Source organism: Elephantulus edwardii, unplaced genomic scaffold (genome assembly GCF_000299155.1).
Source record: "Elephantulus edwardii isolate Elephantulus edwardi_28Jun2011 unplaced genomic scaffold, EleEdw1.0 scaffold00032, whole genome shotgun sequence".
NCBI lineage: Eukaryota > Metazoa > Chordata > Mammalia > Macroscelidea > Macroscelididae > Elephantulus > Elephantulus edwardii.
This window is the reverse complement of record NW_006399782.1, coordinates 4,467,331-4,477,459: the sequence shown is the minus strand read 5'-3', so window position 1 is coordinate 4,477,459 and position 10,129 is coordinate 4,467,331.

The following is a 10,129-nucleotide window of genomic DNA, read 5'->3' as shown; positions in this document are numbered from 1 at the left end:
AATTCCAAAATCTCTGTAGATGTTCATTGAAATTAAAAATAAAGAAATTTTTTTAAAAAATTATTTTTGTGATTCCCTTCCCTGGGGCATGCCTGCTTTAAATTCACAGAAATTCTGTGCACTGAGACTCCTCAGTCTGGAGTCGGGATTTGAACCTAGGTTTGAGTTCACTGATTCTCTACACAATGCAAGTGACAGAAGAATAGATGCCTTTGGGTTGTGTTGTTTGTTTTGAGAAGAGAACGGAGTATCCTACGAACTGCCAAAAGAACAAAGATGTCTTGGAGAAAGTGCAACCAGGGTGTTCCTTAGAGGCCAGAGGTGACACTCAGTCCCACAAACTTTGGGCACATTGTTAGCAGGGGCCAGTCTCTGAAAAGACATCATACTGGGAAAAGTGGTGGGTCAGCGAAAGAGGAAGACCCTCTGCAAGACTGACACAGTGACTGTAACAATGGGCTTAAGTAGGTCAGAGATGAAGAGGATGGCACAGGACAGGGCAGGACTCAGAGCTGTTGTTTACAAGCTTGCTAGGAGAGGTAGTCCACTCGAGAGAGCACCTACCACCACCACCACATGCAGGAACCACCCATCGCTCACCCTCCAGTGAGTCTTCAGAAGTTGCACAGGAGGAGACTGCACTATAAAGAATTGCACTGACAACTCAAAGGTTGTTGTTGTTGTTATGTGCCATCGAGTCGCTTGCAACTCATAGTGACCCTATGTACAACAGCCCTACACTCTGCTCTATCCTGTGCCAATCTCACTGTCTCTGACACCCCCATCCCAATTACCCCAGTCACTGAATCAATCCACCTAATAGAGGGTCTTCTCCTCCTGCGCTGTGCCTCCACCCTACCAAGCGTGATGTCCCTCTCCAATGACCTGTCCCTCCTTACAACATGTCCAAAGTATGTTAGACGAAGCCTTAGAATCCTTGCCTCCAAGGAGCAGCCCAGTTTGACCTTTTCCAGGATGAATCTGTTTGTTTTCCTAGCAGTCCATGGTATTCTCAATACTCTCCTTCAGCACCACAGCTCAAAGGCATCAATTCTTCTATCCTCCTTGGTCATTGTCCAACTCTCTGATGCCTAAAAAGTGATAGCAAAGATCATGGCCTGTATCAGATTCACCTTAGTCTCCAATGAGACACCATTGCTGTTGTTGTTGTTATGTGCCATCGAGTCACTTGCGACTCATAGTGACCCTATGTACAACAGCCCTACACTCTGCTCTATACTGTGCCAATCTCACCGTCTCCGAAACACCCATCCTGATTATCCCAGTCACTGAATCAATCCACCTCATAGAGGGTCTTCTCCTCCTGTGCTGTGCCTCCACCCTCCCAAGCGTGATGTCCTTCTCCAATGACTTGTCTCTCCTTACAACATGTCCAAAGTATGTTAGACGGAGCCTTAGAATCCTTGCCTCCAAGGAGGCACCTGGTTTAACCCTTTCCAAGATGAATCTGTTTGTTTTCCTAGCAGTCCATGGTATTCTCAATACTCTTCTCCAGCACCACAGCTCAAAGGCATCAATTCTCCTTCTATCCTCCTTGGTCATTGTCCAACTCTCTGGTGCACAACAAGTGATTGCAAAGACCATGGCTTGTATGAAACGCACCTTAGTCTCCAGAGAGACACCATTACTCCTCAGTACTTTGGAGAGGTCCCTAACAGCAGACTTTCCCATGGCAATGCGCCTTTTAATTTCCTGGCTGCTGGTGCCAAGAGTGTTGACTGTGGAGCCAAGCAAACTAAAGCTGTGTACAATCTCAATCTCTTCACCATCCACCCTGATGCTGCCAATTGGTCCAGTGGTGAGAATCTTTGTCTTCTTGACATTGAGCCTCAATCCATATTGGAGGCTGCAGTCCTTGACCCTCTGCAGCAAGTGCTTCAGGTCCTCTTCAGTTTCAGAAAGCATGGTTGTATCATCTGCATAACGCAGGTTGTTGATAAATCGTCCCCTAATCTTGACCCCACATTTCTCCTCATAGAGTCCAGCCTCCCGGATAATCTGTTCTGCATATAGGTTGAAAAGGTATGGAGACTGGATGCATCCCTGGCGTACGCCCTTCCCAATTTTGAACCACGCAGTGTTCCCTTGCTCTGTTCTGACGACTGCCTCCTGGTCCAAGTACAGGTTTCGCATTAGCATGATCAAAGTGTTCTGGGATTCCCATTCTTCTCAGAGTCAGCCATAGTTTGTTGTGATCCATACAGTCAAATGCCTTTGCATAGTCAATGAAGTACAGATATATATTCATCTGGTATTCTCTGCTTTCAGCTAAGATCCATCTAACATCAGTTACAATATCCCTGGTACCACGACCCCTTCTAAACCTAGCCTGGACTTCTGGTAGTTCTCTGCTGATGTGCTGTTCCAGTCGTTTTTGGATAATCTTCAGTAAAATCTTGCTTGCATGTGAAATCAGTGAGATTATTCTATAGTTTCCACACTCTGTTTGGTCACCTTTCTTTAGAATGGGAACAAATATAGATCTTTTCCAGTCAGTTGGCCAAGTGTTTGTTCTCCAGATTTCTTGGCACAACTTGGTGAGCACGTCCAGGGCAGCATCTGTTAGCTGAAATATGTCAATTGGTATCCTGGAGGCTTATTTTTTGCCATTTCCTTCAGAGCAGCCTGAAGTTCTTCTTTCATCACCATAGGCTCTTGCTCATGTGTTGTTTCATGAAATTCTTCTGTGTCTGCCAATTCCTTTCGATACAGTGACTCAGTATATTCTTTCCATCTTCTTTAAATACTTCCTGGATCATTTAACATTCTGCCGAAAGCATCCTTGATTACAGCAAGTTGAGCTAGGCAGTTCAAATTCACCAACAGCTCCATGAGAGAAACAGGGGCAATCTCCTCCTCTGTGATTTACAGCCTCACCTCATAAAACCTGCTTGAGGATCAGCTGTGAGTTGCTTCTGATTTGGAAACAATAAATTACAGGCCTTTTTTTAAAAAAAATTATTATGCATACTCTTTAATCCAGGTAAGGAGATAAGACACCCCCCCCCCAGCTTCTTCCTGGTCTTTGAAACACTTTTAAGACTGGCATCTTGGGACCCTCAAATTCAAGGAAGTCTAGGAGTCTGGAGCAGCAGGGAGGGCTCCAGGTTCCAGGCGGGAACTTGGGTTTCCCCGCAAGCCTGAGGAGACGGGCGGGCGGGGCTGCCCCTGTCCTGCTGCAGGTGGCCACACCTCCTGTTGAGCAGGTTTCTCCTCCAGGATCTATTTGTTGACTCTGGGTGTTTGCTGTCTGACAAGAAAATGCATTTCCCCTACTCTCAGCCAGCTGACATCTGGGTGAGCCAGGACCAAGAAAATGTGATCCAGAGGATCCGCATCAGCATCGTACCATTTACGAATGACCTTGCCAGCCATACTTGCACCGTGAGAGAATGCAATCACCATTTACCATTTGCTTGAATACAAATACAGACGATTCAGGAACTCAGCAATCTCCTTCAAGAGCCTAGAGGCATAAAGCTACGTCTGAATTTGAGTCCTGCTTCTCCCTTTTGATTGTGCCCACGACTGAGGTCTCTCATGAGTTTCCTCATTTGCATCATGGAGCTAATAGTAAGATCTGTCCAACTTACCTGGTGGAGTTGTTACAGTGATTCTAGTATTTTGCTCTGTGGCCCAAAATTCAGATCAGGTATTTTTGGGTTTTGTCCTTACTCCACCCTCAACCCTGGAATCTGCCATCTTCCCATTTTGAAAATCACCTAAGTGGTTTTCTTGTTCCTCTGCCGCTATCCACAGAGACTCATGCTTCCACGCAGTCCCTCATCTCTGGCATGTGCAAGCTCTCCCTGCACTCAGGGGTAACTCACAGGTCTTGGCTGGGGTGTGTGTGTGTTGTTTTTAATCTCCTGAGCACCAAGTACTGTGCCTGACACAGATAGGTTATGACCTAGTCAGAGAAAGCAGGATTAACATTTCTGAAGGCACCAAGACTGAAATATTAAGGGCAAGGTGGAGTCAGTAGGTAGAGTGTGAAGAAGAATGTGTCTTTGTGGCAGAAGCCAAACATGATGGGCTGAAAGCAGGTGCAGCTTGGAAAGAGCAGAGCAAATGAGAGGCTTATTTTTATTGTGGGATGAGCCTAGGGGGCTGCACCTAACTAACCAGAGGTTGGTTAGTGGATATCTAGATAGCAACTGGGAAGCTTCAGAAAGGGTTTTGCATGGTTGCTATCTAGAGAAAGGGCTGGGCCATTAAGTAAGCATGGATGTGTGGAAATTTCCAAGGAGCAACAGTATGACCTGTGGGTGGCATGGGCTATGATTGTGGTAAAGGGACAGTGACTCTTAATGATTTTGATGAAAAGACTGACAAGCCTTCTGCCACTGAGTGGCCACCCCACTGTCCAGATTACAGACCATTTATTGAAGCACATCTAGAAGAGAGCAAGGTTGTTTTCCATTGAAGAGTCACACATGTGGACATGCTCTTTCCTGCTTTCTCCTGTGAACTAGAATAGGAAGGTGATGGGGACCCACTCACCACTGCTGAGTGGGTAACAGGTACTATTTCATGTTCATTTTCCACATGTTAGGGTGGCCTCATTTTCTGGTCAGCCATCAGTGGTGAAGCGTCAGAGGGAAAAAGTGGTCTTAGATTATCACACTCCCTCTCTGGCCCATTTGTTTGGAAAACAAGCCTCGCACATAAAGAGGGGACCTTGTTTCTCATTAGCCATTGGTCCTCAAGTATCTACTTTGGGAATCTTGTTGATTACAGTTCCGTGTAGAATGTATTTCTACACTTCCCAGGAAAGCATCATCTTATACCATCAAATATCCATATCTGTCATTGCTGTTAAGTCGGAACAGACTCAGCTGAACCTCCAGTATGTTTTCAAAGGCTATAAATCACTGGGTAGATTGCCCATCCCTCTGCATCCAAGCAGTGGATAGAGTTGAGCCATTAGGCTTTGGGCAGCACAAATCCCTAGCATCTTCAAGTAACACTTGGACGACTCTTCCCCTAATACAGCCCATTCTCTCACTCATTCATGTTACACACTAGCCACTGCTGTATGCTCTGCCCAGAGAATACCCTCGAACAGTTTACAAGTTAATCCAGGGGTCTCAGAATTTAGTGTCAGTTTCGAGAAAATCTTTTAGTGCCTTTTTGCAAATTATTTAAAATGAGTCAATACAGAAACTGAGCTATCTTTTGTCCTCTCTTCATTTTACAAATGAAAAAACCAAAGGCTCAGGAAGAATAAGTTACCAGGAAAGATCAAAGTCCTCTGCCCATTTCATTATACCTTAGGTGCCTGAATGAACAGTCTATAGATTCCCAAACTATTGTCTCACCATCCTCAGTAAAAACCCAGTCCATTTAAACTTGTCCCATGCATCACAACTTACGCTGCCTCAGAAACAGATTTCTGAAAAAACAAAAAACCAAAAACCCTAACAACCCCCCGAAAACCATCACTTATACTTTACTGTTATTACAGACCACTAGACTTGTGATGGTGGCTTAGTGGTTAAGGAATTGCGCTGCCAACCCAAAGGTACCCAGTTCGAGTGACCAGCTGCTCTGTGGGAGAAAGCTAGGCAATCTCTCATGTGATTTTCTGGCTCTGTATACCTGCTGCAGCGTCAGCTACGGGTCAGTTGTGACTGGATGGCACACACAACAGACTGTATGAAGGAGCTCTGGTAGTCTAGTGGGTAACAAGTTGTACTGACAACCCTAAAGGCATGCAGGCCAAATCTACCAGCTGCTCTGTGGGGCAATCTCCTCATTTGTGATGGACAGCCTCTGAAAACCCACTCAAGAGTCAGCGGAGTCAGTTCCAACTCAATGACGATGAACGAAGATGTGTGTGCGCGTGCGTGTGCACACGCATGTTCTCATGTTCTAAATACCAGTCTATTCTGAACCAATGAAGACCAGCTCGACAAACATGGTACCACCATGCCAACAGCTGCAGCCAGACAATATACCTCACAATTTCTACTTGTTTTGCAACGTGTTTGCTGAGTACTCATCCTGCTATTTTATTTTTGCTTTAGGAATTAGTCTTAATGCTTGTATGACCAATGGTGAAAGTTCGGTGAGTCCCCATTTTAGGTTTGGAGCTCCTGTGAAAAAACAAAAGGACACCATATTAGTGTTTGAAAGATTAAGGTTTACAATAGCCCAAAGACCAGGAGGAAATGGTGGGGGGAGGAGGAAAGGAACAGCTAAGTGGACAGTATTTACTACAAAAAATATGATACTCATCTGGGAGGACAGACCAGCAATGTAGAACTTTAAAGCACCTAAAAACATTCCTGGTTTTCTACAAAAGTGACGCTAGGATGATGGTTTAAAATCAGAAAAGGTGAGAGTCAGATCTGTGCAGTTTAAAGTGGAATATATGAAGATACAACCTTGCTTAAAGAAAGTGAAGACTTGAAGCACTTGCTGCAGAAGATCAACGACTACAGCCCTCAATATGTATTCTATCTCAACAACAAGAAAACAAAACCCTTCACCACTGGGCCTACAGACTACAATAGGCAACATCATGGTAGATGGATAAATGATCAAAGTTACCAGCAGTTTGCTAAAGAGGACTCAAGTCAGTTTAAAGACAAAGGTGTGCTTGATCCAAGCCCTATTATCAATTGCTGTCTAGGCATCTGAAAGTTGGACAATGAGTAAGGATTACTAAGAATATGCCTTTGAATGAATGAATGGAAATCCAAAATCACTGTAAGTGTTCATTAAAATAAAAAAAAAAAAAAGAATATGCCTTTGGATTGTGGTGTTGGAGAAGTGACTATTCCATGGACTGACAGAACAAGAAGCAAGTCATCTTAGAGGAAGTGCAACCACGGTGCTTCTTAAGAGGCAAGGATGGTGAAACTTCATCTCACATATTTTAGGTATGTTGTAAAGAGGGACTACTCTCTGGAAAAGACATCCCGATGGGAAAGGTCAAAGAGAAGACCACTTTCAATAGAGTGACAGAGGAATGCAATAATGGTCAAGAGATATACTTGGCTCAAGTATATCAGAGGTGGTTAGGCTGGCAGGTTGGGCAAAGTTCAGATCTATTGTTCACTGAGTTGTTGTATGTCCTAATTGACTTAAAGGCACCTATCAACTTCTAGGAAAGCATCTCCACTCTCCCTGCTCTAGTAAGGTAATGTTGTTGTTGTGTACTACTGAGTTGGAACCAACCCTTATCTGACCCCACCCCCAGTGGGTTTTCAGAGGCAGTTAATTGCACTGGAGATTGCCCATCCTTCTCCTGTGGAGTTGGTGGATTTGAACCACATGCCATTGGGACTGCAGCACAACTTCTTAAGAGTAGGCCAAAAGAGCTCCCTTATTAGGTACAATGGATTCTTGGTGTATTTGTACGCTGCAGTAGGACACTTATCTTCCAGTCTTGTAACAGACATATGTCTTTTCTGAACAAAGTGGACTGTCTTTATTTCCACAATTCAGTCTTTGCTTTTTTGAATTTGGTAAAGTAAGTGTTATATTTTAAAATGCTATTTTCACCCTATTGGTCACATACATTTTCTATCTTCTGGAAAATAACTAAAATTAAATCCTTTGCTTCTATCCATCAAATGGATAATGGGCTTAATGTCATTCATTTCAATTTAGTATTATTTTTAGGAAACTATCCTGAAGCGGGGGACTAGTACTTAATTCCAGCTTATGAATGAGATTCCTCAGCACACCACCAAACACACCTCGATGCTCATTGTTGGCTTTAGAAACCTAAAGCCTATTAAAGCATCTTGCAACTGCTATCACTATAAATGGCTTTCAGGTCCTCAAATCACGGGTACTGGTAGCCTCACCCATCCAGAATAGGGGCTGTTAAGGAAATGGATAACCCTGTGGAAGGAAGACTTGCACCCCAGCAAGTAAGGATTCAGTAAGTGGAAAGCAATTATCCCTTGCCAAGGAACGTCTCTGGACCCTTCCTCACTTTAAACAAGCATTATTAACTCTCAGAGTATTACTGACTGGGAGAAACAAAGCACAAATGAAGATGATAAAATTGAAAAATGTTCAATGTTCCTCTTTTCACAATTCAAGCCTATTTCTAAACTTGAGTTTTCTTAGTTCGGAAATCACTTTAAAAAGCCATTAGTATCACATTTCACCCCTCATCCTTTACATATATGCATATACATCTGCATGTGTGAGTGCACCATTTTTTACTTTTTAAGGACCCTTGGAAATGACAAAAGGACTACTTGAAATCCTGTTTCCTTACTCATCAATTGGGCTTAGTACCTTACCTGGTCCATAAAGGAGAGAGAACAAAACAAACAAAAAAGGCCAGAACTGTGAAAAAATTTCCATCCAAACAAAACAATCATTAGTTTGATAATTCTTTCATGCGGTGGCAAGTAAGACTCAATGGCAATGTATTAATACAGAATTTTTTTCTTGCAATCTTCTTATTTGAAAGGTAGAAGTATTGTGTAGACCTGCCCTAGTGTTTTATCATTCCTAATAATTTGAGCACAACTGGGATCTGAGAAACACATTAGTAGAATAGCAGTGTTTATTATTATGTACAGTTGGTTAAAGAATAATGCTAGAAAGGAGCTGCAACTACAATCCCAGAGGTGCACGGTTCGAATCCACCAGGTGCTCTGCCGAGGAAGGAGGGACAATCTCCTCCTCTACCAGTCAGATCTGATTTGACGGTACACTCACACAAAAATAATTAAAAAAAAAAAAAGAATAATGCTAGTAAGGCCAGGTTCTGGAATTAATTGCTGCATAGGACAGTTTGTTATCATTTGTTCTCTGATGCTTTGTTTTTGACTCTCACCTGTAGCTTTGCAGCTATGCTAGTCATAAGACTGAGAATTGGCCAAGTGGTAGATAAGGATGGGGGGAAATCCATTTCAACTAATAATTTTTAAAAATATCAAGCATGCTTTCCTCTAATGGTGGGTTTATAAAACTTTATCAAGAAAGAACCACATATATTCTTAGCTCTATGTTAAACATTTTGGGCTAAAATAATAATAGTGGTGACACTGGACTCTGGCATAACTGTTTATAAATAACACTCCCCACGTAGCTACAATAAAATAACACTCCCCGTAGCTACAATAAAAGTCCTTGCATGACAATTTGTTTATTCCAGACAGACATTCTCTCATTTTCTCTTTGTTAATATTACAGTATTATCTACCCACCATGGTTTTTAGTATCTAACATTTGTTACTTATAAGATATTGTGAAAAATACAGCTGGAAATTATTCAAAAAAACTGTATTCTGTATTTTTATTTTTTCAAACAGCCAGTGTCCACATTTAAAATGCAGAATTTGCAAATATAAATTACTCTAAAATTTAATTAAAAATAAAGCAAAACAACTTCCTTTAGTACCACAATACATAAAATGGTATTATAAACTCCAAACAGCAACTCTATGAAAACAATGATGCCAGAAGCCCTGGAGCTTCTTAACCCTCTTCATGAATAGGTCAGTTTAAATACATTTTCCATGTTCCATGACTGTGCACGAAACGATCTCTCATTGTATTATAAAGGCTCAGCAATTCATTCCATTCATGGCATAATATGGGGTGTCAAGCAAGATTTTATTTTTACAATGACAATAAAAATGCATTTAAACAACAAAAAATATCCTCCCAATTGTTTAAAAACAATTCTGTTTGGAAGGTAAAATATATTTTAAAATATATCGACTTACCAAGTTTCAACTGTCAGGCTGCTGACTACTGATGTGAAAGTTTTTATTTAAAAATATCACAAATATCTTGTTATTTAACAGTGAAAATTTCAATTTGATAAGTTTCATTGCAAAACAATTTTCACCTGAGTAGATTTTGAAATTTCGTGCGCATATTTTTAGGGAGAAAGGGGGAAGGGAAAACCCACTGTTTCTGATACTGAGTCTGCAGTTGAGAAGTTCACACTGACATCCTAGGGGGTTGGGGAAACACTCTGCTGTCACCATCTTGAGATGCGCAATGTCCCCCTTTTGCCCGTATAAATTCTCTCTGGCATTTTATGAATTCTCAGTATCCATAAAATATTTCTTCTTACTTGTTCAAGGAAAGCAACCCAATTCATTCAGTTCTATACAACAGCATC